This window comes from Eschrichtius robustus, chromosome 1 (genome assembly GCF_028021215.1).
Source record: "Eschrichtius robustus isolate mEscRob2 chromosome 1, mEscRob2.pri, whole genome shotgun sequence".
In the NCBI taxonomy this organism is placed as follows: domain Eukaryota; kingdom Metazoa; phylum Chordata; class Mammalia; order Artiodactyla; family Eschrichtiidae; genus Eschrichtius; species Eschrichtius robustus.
In genome coordinates this window covers 197536631-197555746 of record NC_090824.1, presented here as the reverse complement: position 1 = coordinate 197555746, position 19116 = coordinate 197536631, and positions in this window count along the sequence as shown.

The window sequence follows — 19116 nt, the reverse complement described above, 5'->3', positions numbered from 1 at the left end:
CATGGATGCAACTAGAGATTAGCATACTAAATGAAGTTAAGTCAGAAAGAGAAAGAGAAATGCCATATGATATCACTTATATGTGGAATCTAAAATATGACACAAATGAACCTATCTAAGAAACAGAAACAGATTCACAGACATAGAGAACAGACTTGTGGGGGAGGGGGTTGGGGGACGGACGGATTGGGAGTTTGAGATGAGCAGATGTAAGCTGTTATATAGAGGATGGATAAACAACAAGGTCCTACTGTATTGCACAAAGAACTATATGCAATAGCCTATGATGAACCATAATGGAAAAGAATATAAAAAAGAATGCATATAATGTATGTAACTGGATCACTTTGCTATACAGCAGAAATTAACACAACATTGTAAATCAAGTGTCCTTCAGTTTAAAAATATTAAAACTGAAAAAAATAAAATTAAATTAATGAAATAAAAAAACTCAAAACAAAAAAAAAGGATATGCTCCATGTATACTTGAAGAAAAAAGTTTATTTTTAAAGTATTGGGTAAATGGTTCTCTCTATATACCTACTAATGGTGCTGTTCAGATCTTCTATTGTTACCAATTATCTGTTACCATTTTGATCTGCCGTTTTGTGAGGGAAATATTTTGAATTCTCCCATTATGAATGTGGATCTGTCGACTTTTCCTTATGACTGTCAGTTTTTGCTTTAGGTATCTGAAGGTGATGTTGGTAGGTGAAAACAGACATATAAAGATTCCAAGTTGTTATACTTTCCTGGTAAACTGATCCTCTCTGACGATCTCTCCTTGAAAAATGAGCTACAGAAGGCCTGCCAGCTGCTCACCTGCTCTGCCTCTGTCCCAGCACTTTGCTCTCATCCCCTAATGCTTCCAGCTCTCGGTGACCCAGAATGCCTCCGAGGCGGGGACTACCTCTGCTTTGGGGTCTGTCATCCCAGGAAAGTTAGACGAATACACTGACAAACGAACCAACCCAAACAAGTATACACAAGCAGTATTAGTAGTGCGCATTGTGAGATGCTTTAAAACATAGTGTATTGATAACGACGTGTCAGTGTAGCTCCTCAGCTGTAACAAGCGTACCGCTCTGGTCGGGGTGTTGATAATGGGGGAGGCCATGCACGTGTGGCAGAAGCGGGTATATGGGAGAGCTCCACCTCCTACTTGATTTCGCTGTGATCCTAAAATTGCTCTAAAAAGTAAAGTCTAATAAAGTAGTGTATTGATGGAAAATTTGAAGTACGATAAGGCCAATAGATCAGGAGGGGTTGCCGGTGAAACGACAGTTTGTCACAGTTCTCAAGAAGAGGATGCATTCGTGCCATGGGGGGCCACGGCGTCACACAGGGAAGCACCTGTCAGGAGACAGAGCCAGGGAGGGGAAATGTGGGAGGAGCCTTTACTGTGGGTCCCATGGGAAGGAGGGTGAGGGAAGCCAAGCAGCTTAGGATTGGCTGGCTTGCATCACTTCCGCAGGCTGAGCCATAGGGGCTGCCCCAGTTGCCTGGTACCTGGCCTCGGGGTGATCAGGGCAGGTAGAGAGCAGCCCCGAGTGCAGGAGCCGATTAAGGAAGGGGTTGGGCGTGTGGCTCTGGACTGGTTTGTCTGTATTTGAAGACTGCACTTGCAGCCAGGTTGTTTACTGTCTCTAGGAATTGGCTAAGCGTGGGAGGGGCAGTCCCTCCGGGTCAGCAAGACCCCAGATGTCAAAGCATCAGAATACAGCGGGGGGAGGGGAGGAAGGCAGCACATGGTTCATGCAGGACACTTGCTCTATGCCAGGCATGCACTGGGGCTATATGTCACCTAAGCCCCAACTCCCCCAGGAGGTGAGTGATACTGTCACCCTCCCGTTAGAGACGAGGAAACAGGCCCAGGGCTATGCAACAACTTTCCCAAGGTCACAGAGCTAGTAAAGAGTGACATCTGGCCTGACTCCAAAAGCAGTTTTCTAAGTCGTTTCCAAAGAAGCCCCAACGTTAATTCTACCCAAGGAGGGGGCTGAAACTCGCACCTCAATTCTTGACCTTCGACCTTGAAGGCCTGGGCGCTCCCTCCCCCTTTCTGATCTCTGGACACTCCCTCGTCTCCCTGGAGCCCCTGTGACTCAGGTCCTGGTTTCTTACCAGGGGCGCCTGACCTCCACCCAAGAGCCTGCCAAGCAAGATTCTACCCACAAAGCCAACGAGCAATGAGGCTGTGGTCCCTTTGGTCAAGAGGAACCAACTGGTCAAGGTCATAGGCTTCTAGGCCACCATCCGCAAGCGCCAGGCCCCTCGAGATGCCCCAGCCACGCCCACCCCAGGGCTCTACCCGCGTGACTCAGAGCAGCGCCGACCGGCTCACCAGGACTGCGTCCTGGGCGCTGCTGAGCTCTCGGTGCCACCAGCCCTGGGCGCTCTGATCTCACAGCCGTCGCTTCCCCCTCCCGTCTCCTCACTCCCTTCTTCCCACCGCTCCCGCCCACGCACCTGCAGAGCCGGCCCAGAGCAGGGCTCCAGCCTTGCCTCCACCCCTGCCTGGCCCGGCCCAGCATTCGCTCTCAGATGCCGCCTCTGAGGCTCAGAAACACGCGTCAGACCGGCTCCCGGGCCCCTCAGAGACTCAGCAGTGGCCCCTCAGCCCGGCTGCGCTACGGTCCTTCCCTGGAGTCCGGAGGGGCTGGGCGAGGTGAGAAAGGAAGGGGGCCTGACCACGTGGCCTTCACCTGCCACTCGCGCTCCTTCAGAGGCCCGGGGCCTCCGCTCCGCCCACCCTCTGCACCTGCACACCCCCTCCACTCTCCGCCCTTCAGTGTCCAGCTCACACACCCTCCCGGCAGGAGCAAATGCCAAACCCAAGTTGCCCGATTTTCACCAACGGACCTGGAAGCGACCTCAGACACAGTAAAACTGAGCTTTTTGGTTTTATAAACAATGGAACTGAAGTGCGGAGAGCTGAAGGCTGGCTGGTGAAGGTAGAAGGGGGTGCAGGTGGTCTACACACACAGAGAGACACACACAGGCACACACACAGAATGCTGGCAGAACCGGTGAAACCTGCATACACTCTGTGCGTTGTACTAGTGTTAGTTTCCTGGTTTTGACAGTCTACTGTAGTTACACAAAATGTTACCCCTGGGGAGGCTGGGTTAAGAGGAAACAGCACCTCTCTGGACTTTTTTTTGCAACTTCCTATGCATCTATAATTATTTCAGAATAAAGTTTGGGGGTTTTTTTTAGCCTCGCTGCCGGCTTACAGGGTCTTAGTTCCCCGACCAGGGATCGAACCCGAGGCCTCGGCGGTGAAAGCGCGGAGTCCTAACTACTGGACCGCCGGGGAAGTCCCAAAATAAAGTCTTTTTTTTTAAGTAACCTGAAGAACTTTTAAAACACGGCAATGCCTGTGCCTCAAAGCAGGACATGTGATTAACATCTCTAGGGGCGGGACCCAGGCAAATACATATTCTCTAAAAGCCCCTCAATGAGAATACTGGGCGGGCCGAGCTGAGAACCACTGTGCCGGGTTCCGTAGGAAAACACGCGGATGGCAGTGTGGACCTGGAGCTTCAGGCCTCCCACCTTCCTGCTCGGAGCGTCCCCTTTGGAGTTGGCATCTGGGGCTCCCCGCCTCCCTCCAGCCCTGCACGGGAGAAGCACGAGGGAGGCCACCTGGCTGGCGAGGGGGAGGGTTGGCTGTGCCACCCCCTGATGGACCCACGGGGCGATGCCGCTTTGGGACTCTGGCTGGGACATCACTCAGACCTTGGCTGGAAAGACGCTGATGTTGCAGGTGGCGCGTTAGGTCACAAGGCCAGCAGGTGCGCGGCACATCCCAGGCGATGGGATGTGCGGCGCTGCCGCCTGGGGTGTGCCACAGACCTGCTGGACAGTCGGAGCCAGACACAGTCGCTGACCTGCCCTCTCTGTCTGCCCAGCATCACGTTCCCAGACAGCGGGTCTGCTGGGCTCCTCTGTCAGCATAATCACACAGCCTGGGGCACCGTCCACTTCTGAAGTGTCCAACCCGTGCCATCACTGCCTCTGAGTCAGTCACCAACCGCTGGTCTGTCCCCTGCGGAGAGGGTGACAGCAGTGCCGTCCCTTACTATGAGTAGCACAAACCATAGCAGCATGTCCCGGGAAGGCCTGATTTTTCACTACCTTCCTTAAAAGGCAGCTGAAACCCAGGGGCTCCTCCTGCAGCCTGCCCGCAGGTGTGCCCTTCTCCGCCCCAAAGACAGGCAGTCTTGGTCCCAGGCAGGTGAGAGAGTGGCCCTCATCCTATTCCACGAGGGCCTGCACCTTGGGCTGGGTTCAGCACAGGCAGACCCTGAAACAGGGGTGCGAGTGTGTGGGGGGCATATCTCAGGAGGTACCAACAGGAAGTGGGCCCGCGGGGCTGGAAGGGAGAGAGCCAGCACCCGGCGCAGTTACCCAACGGGCCCCTGAGGCTCGGCTCCCGTTCATCCCCGGCCGAGGGCTGCTTCCTGGCTATAATGCCTCACAAGGCCCCCCAAATTCCTGACCTACAGCCAACAGTGAGATAATAAACAATAACTGTCATTTTAAGCCACTAAGTGTTGGGTGATTTGTGACACAACAGGTAACTGATACATTTGAGATCGATGGATCCGAAAGCCCTCAAAAACTCTGACTGATCCCTTCTCCCAGTGTGTGCCTTCTGGAATAGCCACCGGCTCCTCTGGGGACAGATTAGAGGAATATCCACGCTGCACACTTGGCTGGTGCTGCAGGGTCTTTCCTCTGGAAGCCCGGCCTCCCCTTTCACTGGCTTCTGGGTCTGAGAACAGGCTCAGTCCCGGACGCTGGGCAAGGGATGGCCATGTCCGCCTCGTGGTCGCCATCACCCTCTGCTTAGTACCCCCTGATCTCATTTACTGCTATAGGGCGAGCAACACCCGCTGGTTTCCTGTCTCTCCTGCCCCCGGGGAACGCCATGGCTATTCGCCATTGCCACAGACCTCTGTGGGTCCGTGTCCCCCGGGGCCAATCTGCCCTTGCTCAGCTACAGTGATGACTGGCCTCTGATGCGTAAGTCCTCTGTGTTCTCAGAAGCGTGGCCTCTGTCCTATGCGTCAATTCCGGGGAGCCCAGTTCCCTAAGATCATCGCACCCACCAACCATGACCCAGAGGACAGTCACCGGGGAGCCCCTGGGTGGTTCTCGTGCCGACACAGACAGGCACTGGGGTAAAGGCATCAGCTGAACATCACTCCCCGTCAGGTGGCAGAGAGCACGATCTCCAAGGAACTAAGGACCAGCACAGGTAAACCGATGGGAAAGCAATAGTGAAGATGCAGAGCCATGTCCTAGGCCGAGGCGGGGCCACGGTGGTGGCCCTGAGCGTGTGGGCACTTTATGTGTGAGGAAGAACGTCAGGGAACGCCCAGAGGAGAGGGGAGAGTGTGGGCAGGCGTTATCCATCTCCTAGCACTGCCGAGGACCAGCCTTGGAGGGGAGAAGACGGTCAAGCCGATAAACTAGCTTTTACGAGCAGGCACCACGCTTAGTCACACCAGCTGAGCCTATGACTTGGTGAGATCCCACCAGAAGAGAAACCAACCCTATACAACAAAAACCAACAGCTGTCCCCACGCAACATGGAAAACAACTGTTCATTTCAGGCATTTCACTGAAAAATCAGCTGAGTCAGTAGGAGAATAAACAAAAACAATAGCTAAACTCCCTTGGCAATATACCAAACAGCCAGTGCTTATGCCTAAGGAGAGGATTTTTCACTTTTCAACCAGCTACTCTGACGCCGGCCGACTCTGGCGGTGTCGCTGGCATCTGCTCCAGGCCACCTCCCAGCACAGGGAGGAGCCCCAGAAGAGCTGGCATGGAAGACGTCACCCGGTAAGCAGTTGCCATGAATGAAGCGCCAAACAGAAGTCAAGGCCAAGGAGAGGGAGCCCTGGGTCATCCTCCTTTGCTGTCAGCTTCTGTCTTTGATCCTCAAGGTAGAGCATTAGAAAGTCGTGGTTCTGGGACACAGTCCTCCAAGGAGACACGAGGAATCCTTGAATCATCCCCACAAAGGTCCTGGCAGGACAGGCCATATGATTTGTGGGCCCCAGAGGAAAATGAAAAGGTGAGGCCCCTTTTCTGAAAGTTATTAAAAATTTCAAGACAGGCATAGCAGATTATTAAACCAAGCATGGGGTCCCGGGTGAACGCACAGGTCACATGTCCAGGAAGCTGGCCTGGGTCCTGGGCAACAAGGTAGAATGCAAGGAGCACTGAGCCGGGAGTCAGCAGCCCGGGTTTGGTCCTCACCCTGCCATGTGCTTACTGTGCGACTATGCGTGAGGCGCTTAGCGTCTCTGGGTCATCTGAAAACCCGAGACAAAGAGCAAAGATATGAGGGAAATAAAGGTTTCAAATCTTGTTTGCTATTTATAAAAATCTTTTAAGAATCAGTATTTCTATAAATATGTACATACTTAGCCTTGAAAAAGCTTTATTTTCAACCAACATCTGTTCTTTACCTGTCTCCTGCCAGCTGCCGTGCCAGGTTCTGGGGGCAAGGGTTAGGGACGGTCACTGCCTCAGGGGACCCACACTCTCCAAAGCCCCATACCCGGACATGGGGCTACAATGTTAACAGGCAGAGCATGTCCACCAATGGTGTCTTTCAAAGGTGTTGCCCTGGGGACTTCCCTGGCAGTCCAATGGTTAAGACTCTGTGCTCCCAAGGCAGGGACCAGTTCCCTGGTCGGGGAACTGAGATTCCTGCATGCCACATGCTGCGGCCAAAAAAAAAAAAAAAAAAAAAAATGTGTTGCCTTGTAGCATTATTCTAATCTTGAAAGCTATCCTTCTGGAATTGCGTTCAGAGTCAAGGTTAAACCACCAAGAAAGTCAACCCCATTGCATTAGTCACTCCTAGTTTTGGATCACTTACGACACTTCCTAGTTTGATTATCCATCTAGTTTAATAGTTTTCATTCACAATGATTTGGAGCCATTTAAAAATTCTAATCCACCCTCAGAGAATTTTTTAAAACATAAGATTTGTTTAGTGTTTTACACTTTGCCAAGTAAATCCTACATAGTTTTCCTTTGTTCATCAGGACAATAGAAGTATTATTTTTATCTCCATTTTATGAATGAGATTCTGTCTCTAGTTAAAAAAAAAAAAAAAGAAAAAAAAGCCAAAGGAATATACAAATTAGCCCTGGAATCACTTCTTTAAAAATGCCAAAATGCTTTGAGAAATGGCAATATCATAGGGATACGTCTATAGTGTCTTAATGTGATAATTTCAAAGGGGAACCACTTACAACCGGTATGAGTTCTGGTTGATAAACTAGTTACACCCTTTTAATCACACTCATACATTAGGTGTGACCACACATAAAATGCAGTGGAATAGCTGTTTTGGAATAGTAGAATTCTCCCTTCAAGCAAAATCTTACACAGAACTCCAATGTGTTATATAAAACTCGGGCTGATTGGATTAAAACAAGGTAGGGCAACCTCACTAACCCTGGCCACTCCCCACCTCCTTCGCCTCCCCACTCACCCTGGTCCTTGGACCTCTGGGGCCCTCAGAGGACAATCAGAAAATCATTAGAGAATTTGAGCCAATCTGTAGAAAAATTAGTTCTAAAAGGTTAGGTTTGACTAGGGAAAGTAGCTTGTTGATTCAAAGAGGGGAAAAAAGTAGGCAATGCAGAGAAGCAATAATTAGTTAATGGAAAAAAACACCACCGATTAAAATAAGATTAATCCTATTTTGAAGATTAACCATATTTACATTCCTGGAGCACAAACAGTCTAGCTATAATGTGCTTGAAAATAGGCACAAATACTCCCGTCCTCGCTTCCATTACAGCAGGAGTCGTATCAGAGGCAATTCTGTGATTCTCCTCAACAAACACGGTTCACACTGAAAACAGAGGCACACGGCCCTTGGCAGTCTGTGGAGAGAACGATTTCTCACCTTCCACGCAGCTCGAGGGTGGAGGCCGTGCAGCGGGCAGCCCTGGCAGCACGGCACCCACAGTTCCAAGTGGGCACCGGTGCTTCCTTTGGACGGTGTCTTTTCTCAGTGGGCTGAGGGTGGGGGTGGGAGTGTGATGAGATTCGGGTTCACCCCGGGCTCAGGGCCCTCACGGCCGCCGCCCAAGCAGGCTTTTGAGTCCCTGGGGAGACGTGTTCTTTCACTGACTTTTATGGAAACAGTGGCATTTCAGATAGACTGGGAACAGGAATCAAGACCCAATAAACCTTAAGAGACACAGACATGCAATTAGAATTACAAGATTAATTTGAAAGAGCATCCCGGTTAGGACTGGGGTGGGGACTGGGGGGAGGGAGAGTTTAGTGCTTGGAACTTGGCCCAGGAACAAAAATGTTGGCTTTCTAATTTGCCTGCCATGCCTTTCTGAGCCCGGATGATAAAATGATGCAAATCAGAGCAATTTACCTTATGCTAAGTGCTTACTATGCATTCCTTCCTTTAATCTTCACAAGAGGCTTGCCTTGAGCCAGATACTTAGCCCCGTTTTACCATCAGCCAAGGGGCCTGAGATCCAGGGAGACTGAGCAGCCAGCGTCACAGCTCAGTGCGTGGCCAGGCTGCGATGCTGACCTAGTTCTCCCGACTCCTAGGTCTGTGCTCTTGAACTCCGCGCCATGCTGCCTGAAGATTCGGATATTTGTCTGTTTTATTGTGGAAAGTGGAGGGCAGCCAAGTATGAAGACACTCTCCCCAGCTTCTCAACCCTGAGACCCTTTAAAATGCAGACACAAGGATGCAGGCGTCAGGCCTAGAGCAGGCCACCAACCCATCCTGGCTCACAAATGTCACTCTGCATCCACAGGGACCCAGGAGAAGCTGGAGAAGGGTGACCCGGCACGGTGGCCCCAGGGGGAGCTACTGTGGGCCCCTCTAGGCCCCCAGGCCACCTCCCTTCTGGCTATTTACCTCTTGGTTCTTTCCAAAACCCACGGGCAGAGCAAATAGCCCCGGAATTTCCTATGAACACACGGGTTTTACTACTTCTCTTCCTGCTTGAGGGGTTTTGAATACATTTATATGGTTCTTGTAAATGCTAAAGATAAGGCGTGGAATGTAGCTCTCATCCCCTCCCTCCCTTCCTCCAATTTTTAGCCCTCTTAATACAGGAATGGGCCAGACTCCACCCGTTACAGCTGAATGTGCTACCATAAAACCCTGGAAACAATCCACACCATCCTGCCAGGACCCTCAGAGATCGAGACTTCCCACAGGGAGCGGAGTGTGTTCTGCACTCTCCTTTTAGGTGAAATAAAAACAAAAGGAGACAGGAAAACAGTGAAACAAAACATTCACTCCTCTTCAAAAAATAAAAAGAAATTAATAGCAGCTTTGGGGCTGCAGGTCAAAGCGATATTGTGAGTCTACCCTTGGAGTTCCCTCTGTTCTCCAAGCAGGACACTTAGAGATGAATTTTTCTTTATATACAAAAGACAGGGTCACGATTAGAACCAAAAGAAACAAGGACTAGAAATTGAACAGACGCACAGTGGTGAATGCTGATGTCACAGGTCTGTGGGGCTCCAGGCAGAGGAGGCCAAACTCAATCCTGCAGGGAAATGGGTTTGAAGGCCTCCCTTTCCTGGTGGGAAACCAGAGCTGGCTCCGGGGAGTAAGGCAGGAAGGGCAGAGCATGGCTGGTACCATAAAGCATCCTCACAGCTGAGGAAGGATCAGAGAGAGCTTCACCTGGGTTCCTACCACCAAAGAACAGAGCCCCAAGTCAGGGACACGGGCCATCTCAGGTGGACGGTGGAGGCAACCATAAAACCAGGGAGAGAGAAATCAGAAACAATTTCCAGTCCAGGCCACCCTACAAACAAAGTTCTAAAGAATGCCAGAAATGTAGCCCCAAGGAAGGGCTCCCACAAGCAATGATCAACAGAGAAACCTCCACTGTGTGAATGCATGTAATAGAAGCAATCTCTCCAAACGAATTTACGATGAGCACGTTTAAGCTCTTGAAGACATAAAGGAGGGCCAGGCAAGAATATTAACAAGACTTTCTGAAACAAAACTAGGAAGCAATGAAACAAGAAAAGATGGACAGGATCGTGATGAGTTGCGGCAGGGATAGGGGAGGATGGGGGTGTCAGCTGCTTCTTCTAGACGTTAGGGAATGCAGCTGGACCTGGATCCAAAGCAGGCTCTCCATATCGCCCAGGCCCGGAGGACGACACCTGGCTGGAGGACCGAGAGGAGCTCAGAAGACTTGCCACCCTGTACCTTTGGATTGGAGAATTTAACCCATTTACATGTAAGCCGTGTGGCTGACAGGGTCTTAGTGCTCCAGCCAGGTATCAGGCCTGAGCCTCTGAGGTGGGAGAGCTGAGTTCAGGACACTGGACCACCAGAGACCTCCCGGCTCCACATAATATAAATCGGCTAGAGCTCTCCCAGAGAGCTCCGTCTCAATGCTAAGACCCAGCTCCACTCAATGACCAGCTATCTCTAGTGCTGGACACCCCTATGCCAAACAACTAACAAGACAGGAACACAACCCCACCCATTAGCAGAGAGGCTGCCTAAAATAATAATAAGGTCACAGACACCGCAAAATACACCACCGGACGTGGTCCTGCCCACCAGAAAGACAAGATGCAGCCTCATCCACCAGAACACAGGCACCAGTCCCCTCCACCAGGAAGCCTACACAACCCACTAAACCAACCTTACCCACCGGGGCAGACACCAAATACAACAGCAACTACCAACCTGCAGGCTGCAAAAAGGAGACCCCAAACACAGTAAGTTAAGCAAAATGAGAAGACAGAGAAATATGCAGCAGATGAAGGAGCAAAGTAAAAACCCACCAGACCAAACAAATGAAGAGGAAATAGGCAGTCTACCTGAAAAAGAATTCAGAGTAATGATAGTAAACATGATCCAAAATCTTGGAAACAGAATGGAGAAAATACAAGAAACGTTTAACAAGGACCTAGAAGAACTAAAGAGCAAACAAAGAATGATGAACAACACAATAAATGAAATTAAAAATTCTCTAGAAGGAATCAATAGCAGAATAACTGAGTCAGAAGAACGGATAAATGACCTGGAAGATAAAATAGTGGAAATAATTACTGCAGAGCAGAATAAAAAAAAAGAATGAAAAGAATTGAGGACAGACTCAGAGACCTCTGGGACAACATTAAACTCACCAACATTCGAATTATAGGGGTCCCAGAAGAAGAAGAGAAAAAGAAAGGGACTGTGAAAATATATGAAGAGATTATAGTTGAAAACTTCCCTGATATGGGAAAGGAAATAGTCAAGTCCAGGAAGCACAGAAAGTCCCATACAGGATAAATCCACAGAGAAACACACCAAGACACATATTAATCAAACTGTCAAAAATTAAATACAAAGAAAAAATATTAAAACCAGCAAGGGAAAAGCAACAAATAACATACAAGGGAATCCCCATAAAGTTAACAGCTGATCTTTCAGCAGAAACTCTGCAAGCCAGAAGGGAGTGGCAGGACATATTTAAGTGATGAAAGGGAAAAACCTACAACCAAGATTACTCTACCCAGCAAGGATCTCATTTAGATTCGATGAAGAAATTAAAACATTTACAGACAAGCAAAAGCTAAGAGAATCCAGCACCACCAAACCAACTTTACAACAAAGGCTGAAGGAACTTCTCTAGGCAGTAAGCATAAGAGAAGGAAAAGACCCACAATAACAAACCCAAAACAATTAAGAAAATGGTAATAGGAACATACATATCCATAATTATCTTAAATGTAAACGGATTAAATGCTCCAACCAAAAGACATAGACTGGCTGAATGGATACAAAAATAAGACCCGTATATATGCTGTCTACAAGAGACACACTTCAGACCTAGGGACACATAGTCTGTAGACTGAAAGTGACGGGATGGAAAAAGATATTCCATGCAAACGGAAATCAAAAGGAAGCTGGAGTAGCAATTCTCCCATCAGACAAAATAGACTTTAAAATAAAGACTATTACAAGAGACAAAGAAGGACACTACATAACGATCAGGGATCAATCCAAGAAGAAGATATAACAGTTGTAAATATTTATGCACCCAACTTAGGAGCACCTCAATACATAAGGCAAATGTTAACAGCCATAAAAGGGGAAATTGACAGTAACACAATCATAGTAGGGGACTTTAACACCCCACTTTCACCAATGGACAGATCAACCAAAATGCAGATAAATAAGGAAACACAAACTTTAAATGATACATTAAACAAGATGGACTTAATTGATATTTATAGGACATTCCATCCAAAAACAACAGAATACACTTTATTCTCAAGTGCTCCTGGAACATTCTCCAGGATAGATCATATCTTGGGTCACAAATCAAGCCTTGGTAAATTTAAGAAAATTGAAATCGTATCAAGTATCTTTTCCGACCACAACACTAGGAGACTAGATATCAATTACAGGAAAAAAAAAAAACTAAAAAATACAAACACATGGAGGCTAAACAATCCACTACTAAATTACCAAGAGATCACTGAAGAAATCAAAGAGGAAATCAAAAAATTCCTAGAAACAAGTGACAGTGAAAACACGACGGCCCAAAACCTATGGGATGGAGCAAAAGCAGTTCTAAGAGGGAAGTTTATAGCAATACAATCCTACCTCAAGAAACAAGAAACATCTCAAACAGACAACCTAACTAACCTTACACCTAAAGCAATTAGAGAAAGAACAAAAAAAGCCCAAAGTTAGCAGAAGGAAAGAAATCATGAAGATCAGATCAGAAATAAATGAAAAAGAGATGAAGAAAACAATAGCAAAGATCAATAAAACTAAAAGCTAGTTGTTTGAGAAGATAAACAAAATTGATACACCATTAGCCAGACTCATCAAGAAAAAAAGAGAGAAGACTCAGATCAACAGAATTAGAAATGAAAAAGGAGAAGTAACAACTGACACTGAAGAAATACAAAGGATCTGGGACTTCCCTAGTGGCACAGTGGTTAAGAATCGACCTGCCAATGCAGGGGACACGGGTTCGAGCCCTGGTCTGGGAAGATCCCACATGCCGCAGAGTAACTAAGCCCATGTGCCACAACTACTGAGCCTGCGCTCTAGAGTCCGTGAGCCACAACTACTGAGCCCTCGTGCCACAACTACTGAAGCCCGTGCGCCTACAGCCCGTGCTCTGCAACAAGAGAAGCCACGGCAATGATAAACCCATGCACTGCAACGAAGGATAGCTCCCGCTCGCCACAACTAGAGAAAGCCCGTGCACAGCAACGAAGACCCAATGCAGCCAAAAATAAATAATAAAATAAAAATTAAAAAAGAAAAAGAAATACAAAGGATCATGAGAGATTACTACAAGCAACTATATGCCAATAAAATGGACAACCTGGAAGAAATGGACAAATTCTTAGAAAAGCACAACTTTCCGAGACTGACCCAGGAAGAAATAGAAAATATAAACAGACCAATCACAAGCACTGAAATTGAAACTGTGATTTAAAATCTTCCAACAAACAAAAGCCCAGGACCAGATGGTTTCACAGGTGAATTCTATCAAACATTTACAGAAGAGCTAACACCTATCCTTCTCAAACTCTTCCAAAATATAGCAGAGGGAGGAACACTCTCCAACTCATTCTACGAGGCCACCATCACTCTGATACCAAAACAGGGCAAAGATGTCACAAAAAAAGAAAACTACAGGCCAATATCACTGATGAACATAGATGCAAAACTCCTCAACAAAATACTAGCAAACAGAATCCAACAGCACATTAAAGGGATCATACACCATGATCAAGTGGGGTTTATCCCAGGAATGCAAGGGTTCTTCAATATATGCAAATCAATCAATGTGATAAACCATATGAACAAATTGAAGGATAAAAACCATATGATCATCTCAATAGATGCAGAAAAAGCTTTCTACAAAATTCAACACCCGTTTATGATAAAAACTCTCCAGAAAGTAGGCACAGAGGGAACTTACCTCAACAGAATAAAGGCCATATATGACAAACCCACAGCCAACATCATTCTAAATGGTGAAAAACTGAAACCATTTCTACTAAGATCAGGAACAAGACAAGGTTGTCCATTCTCACCACTATTATTCAACATAGTTTTGGAAGTTTTAGCCACAGCAACCAGAGAAGAAAAAGAAATAAAAGGAATCCAAATCGGAAAAGAAGAAGTAAAGCTGTCACTCTTTGCAGATGACATGATACTATACATAGAGAGTCCTAAAGATGCTACCAGAAAACTACTAGAGCTAATCAATGAATTTGGTAGAATAGCAGGATACAAAATTAATGCACAGAAATCTCTTGCATTCCTATACACTAATGATGAAAAATCAGAACGAGAAATTAAGGAAAAACTCCCATTTACCATTGCAACAAAAAGAATAAAATACCTAGGAATAAACCTACCCAAGGAGACAAAAGATCTGTATGCAGAAAACTGTAAGACACTGATTAAGAAATTAAAGGTGATACAAACAGATGGAGAGATATACCATGTTCTTGGATTGGAAGAATCAACATTGTGAAAATGACTCTACTACCCGAAGCAATCTACAGATTCAACGCAATCCCTATCAAACTACCAATGGCATTTTTCACAGAACTAGAACAAAACATTTCACAATTTGTATGGAAACACAAAAGACCATGAATAGCCAAAGCAATCTTGAGAAAGAAAAACGGAGCTGAGGAGTCAGGCTCCCTGACTTCAGACTATACTACAAAGCTACAGTCATTAAAACTGTATGATACTGGCATAAAGACAGACTTATAGACCAAAGGAACAGGATAGAAAGCCCAGAAAAAAACCCACACACATATGGTCACCTTATCTTTGATAAAGGAGGTTAAGAATATGCAATGGAGAAAAGACATCCTCTTCAATAAATGGTGCTGGGAAAACTGGACAGCTACATGTAAAAGAATGAATTAGAACACTCCCTAACACCATACACAAAAATAAACTCGAAATGGATTAAAGACCTAAATGTAAGGCCAGACACTATAAAACTCTTAGAGGAAAACATAGGCAGAACATTCTACGACATAAATCACAGCAAGATCCTTTTTGACCCACCTCCTAGAGAAATGGAAATAAAAACAAAAATAAACAAATGGGACCTAATGAAACTTAAAAGCTTTTGCACACAAAAGGAAACCATAAACAAGATGAAAAGACAACCCTCAGAATGGGAGAAAATATTTGCAAACAAAGCAACTGACAAAGGATTAATCTCCAAAATATATAAGCAGCTCATGCAGCTCAATATCAAAAAAACAAACAACCCAATCCAAAAATGGGCAGAAGACCTAAATAGACGTTTCTCCAAAGAAGATATACAGATTGCCAACAAACACGTCAAAGGATGCTCAACATCACTAATCATTAAAGAAATGCAAATCAAAACTACAATGAGGTATCACCTCATACCAGTCAGAATGGACATCATCAAAATATCTATGAACAATAAATGCTGGAAAGGGTGTGGAGAAAAGGGAATCCTCTTGTACTGTTGGTGGGAGTGTGAATTGATACAGCCACTATGGAGAACAGTATGGAGGTTCCTTAAAAAACTAAAAATAGAACTACCATGTGACCCAGCAACCCCACTACTGGGCATATACCCTGAGAAAACCATAATTCAAAAAGAGACATGTACCACAATGTTCACTGCAGCATATTTACAATAGCTAGGACATGGAAGCAACCTAAGTGTCCATCAACAGATGAATGGATAAAGAAGATGTGGCACATATAATACAATGGAATATTACTCAGCCACAAAAAGAAATGAAATTGAGTTATTTGTGGCGAGGTGGATAGACCTAGAGTCTGTCCTACAGAGGGAAGTAAGTCAGAAAGAGAAAAACAGATACCATATGCTGACACATATATATGGAATCTAAAAAAAAAAAAAAAAAAAAGGTTCTGAAGAACCTAGGGGCAGGACAGGAATAAAGATACAGATATAGAGAACAGACTTGAGGACACGGGGAGGGGGAAGGGTAAGCTGAGACGAAGTGAGAGAGTGGCATGGACATATATACACTACCAAACGTAAAATAGATAGCTAGTGGGAAGCAGACACATAGCACAGGGAGATCAGCTCGGTGCTTTGTGACCACCTAGAGGGGTGGGATAGGGAGGGTGGGAGGGAGAAGCAAGAGGGAGGAGAGATGGGGATATATGTATACGTATAGCTGATCCACTTTGTTATACAGCAGAAACTAACGCACCACTGTAAAGCAATTATACTCCAATAAAGATGTTAAAAAAAAAAACAAAACAGTGTAATGTGTAAACCTTGCTTGGGCCCTGGACTAAATAAATAACCAGGTGTATAAGACAAAAAAAATAAATAAATAAATAAAAAGATGGACAGGGAAAAAGCACCAATCAGAAATCTTGGAAAAGAGAAATGATCATTGGAATAGCAGTTTATACAGTATTATCTCAGTTCAGTACACGTTCAACCATCCCTCACACACAATTTCATGTTCAGAATGTGAGCCAAAGATGCCTGGTCATCAAAGAGTGGCAGATCTGTGTTGTGTCGGGGCGGGGCGGGGAGATGGGCGGGGCAGGGAGGAGAAGCAGCCGAGAGAGGTAAAAGTACTGGCACCTGGAGTCCCGCCCCTGCCCCATGACCAGCAGTACTTAACCTCCCTGGAGCCTCACGCCTTTCTGTGCAATGAGGATAATAATGACCATGACAGTGTTGAAGATGATGGACACTTGATGTAACATCGTCTAACCTTATTGACAGAAACTGATCAAGGAAGGAAAGTACATCGACACTTCTAATTGTGTCTTTAATAATTTAAAAAAATCCTGGTACCTTACATGTCACCCTCCTCTGGAATCAGAGTAGTGTATTCTCTGGATATTCTGGTCACTGCACTGTCCTGTAGGTAGGTGATCTCTGACGCTCACCAACAGAGGCTTTTCTTGGAAACTGCCTGTGAGCGCTTTCCTTTGCCGCCGTTGGCTGCCATGCCACGCATTTGAGTGGGTCGGAATCAGAGTCCGAATCAGATGGCCATGAGGATGCTTCACTAGCCCCCATGACAGGAGAACAATGTTTCAAGATGACTTAATCCTTTTACTCTCTAGAGTCTGCCTTCTAAGTGCTCCCTCTTAATGCAATAAAAACTTATCTGTGTTAATAAACGTCTGTGTCTGCTCCAGCCTTGGAGTTTGTTTCGCTGGCAGACACCCATCATCTGATCAACGAGGTGACTGTGTCTGCTCTTCCACCCCAGGGAGGGGGACAGGCCGCTGGGGCCGACTGCGGGGAAGGGCTCATCTCCGGGTACTTGATGCTCTCTCCTCACAGGAAAAGAGAGCCCTGATTAAATAAGACACGGCGGAATTAGATCTTCTAACATGAAGAGAAACAGAGACACCTGTTCATGATGGCCTAGGGTGGCGTCTGTGACCTTCAGGAGAGTGGGGTTGATGTGAAAAATTCCATCCACCCAAGGCGGCCTTAGCGTCAGAACCCCAGGAACAACCTTAATATAAGGAGGTAAGCTGACAACCTTTCTCTTCTTTCTTTATTTACCTGCAACTTTAAAATATATATATATAAAATGCTTCACACACCGGAGATGACAGAAGTTCACATTTTGCTACATTTGCATCAGGTCACTGGACTCGCTAAGAAATGCAATGTTACAGATGGGACCAAAGTCCCACTCCAAAGCCTCCCCAACATGCTCTCCCCAGAGAGAGCTACTATCTTGAAGTGAACATGCATGTTTTACTTCTTTTTAATACATACACATTAGGTAGCCACAAACTTTGTGCTATTATGTGTTTTCAAATTTACATGTGTGGTATCCACACGCTTTTGCATCTTTCTTTTTTACTCAATATTACGTTTTTGCAATTTCACTTATTTATTTTTGCTACAAATAGCTATAGGGTGTCTACAATAAACCAGGCAACTTTTGGGGTACTGAAATTGAAAAAAAAAAAAGGGACAGAGACAAAACCCCTATTCTATGAGATGAACAATAAAAAAGATAAGTAAAATATATACTCTGATTTGTATGAAGCATTGTATATATGAAAAATATATTAAGGCAGTGGTAAGTGCTGAGGAGAACATTTAAGGAAGACAAGGGGATAAGAAGTGTGTATTTGGGGGTGGGGAGCATGGTTGGTAATTTAGACCACGTGTTTCAGGTTAAACACTGCGTGGTATTATCCTTGGTGAAATGACTCTGCCACACAGAGGGCTGACTGCCATGCACAACCTTGTTCACGGCTCCTTTAAGAACTGCCAAGTCGTAGCATATGCGCATCTTCAAACACAAGAGCACCCCACTTCCCTCTGGGATTGTATTAATGTATACTCCCACCAGCAGGCTATTGGGATTTCCATTTCCCCACATCCTTGCCAGTTTTTATCAGACTTCTAAACTTTGCCTTTCTGAAGGGTATAAATGATAACTTGTTGCCATTTTAATTTTTTTCCCAGATTATTACTATGGCTGAGATCTCCACATTGACCACTCTGGTTTCCTTTCTGGAGTGGTCTGGTCACATCCTTTGCTCATTTTTCTGTGGAGGTGTTTGTCTTAACTGTACTCATTTATACAATATGATTCCTTTATACAGTGTGGATTCATCCTTTGTCACTCACAGGGATTGCGGATATGTTATCCCTCTCTGTGGCTTGTCTTTTTGTCTAGGGTCTCATTTGTGATGCAGGATTAACACTAATTTGATCAAATGATCAAGCTTCTCCTGTGTCATTTGTGCTTCTTTTAATCCTAAGAACAGCTTCCCTGCCCTGATGTCATAAAAGTATTCTGGCAGGTTTTCTTCTAAAAGTTTTATAGCTTTTCATACAAGTCTGTAATCTGGGACTGAAGTAGCATAAAAACGTACTTTTCTTTTTCTCTAGAGAGCCAATTGTCCCAGCACTATTTATTGAAGAGTCCATGTCTTCTCTGTTAATGGGTAATGAGACTTCTGTCAAGTGCCAAGTTACTTACCAAATATGGGATCTTTTTCTGTCCCACTGGTCTGTTCATCCATCCCTCACCAGTTCTACTGTCTTTATTGTCATAGCTTCACAATGT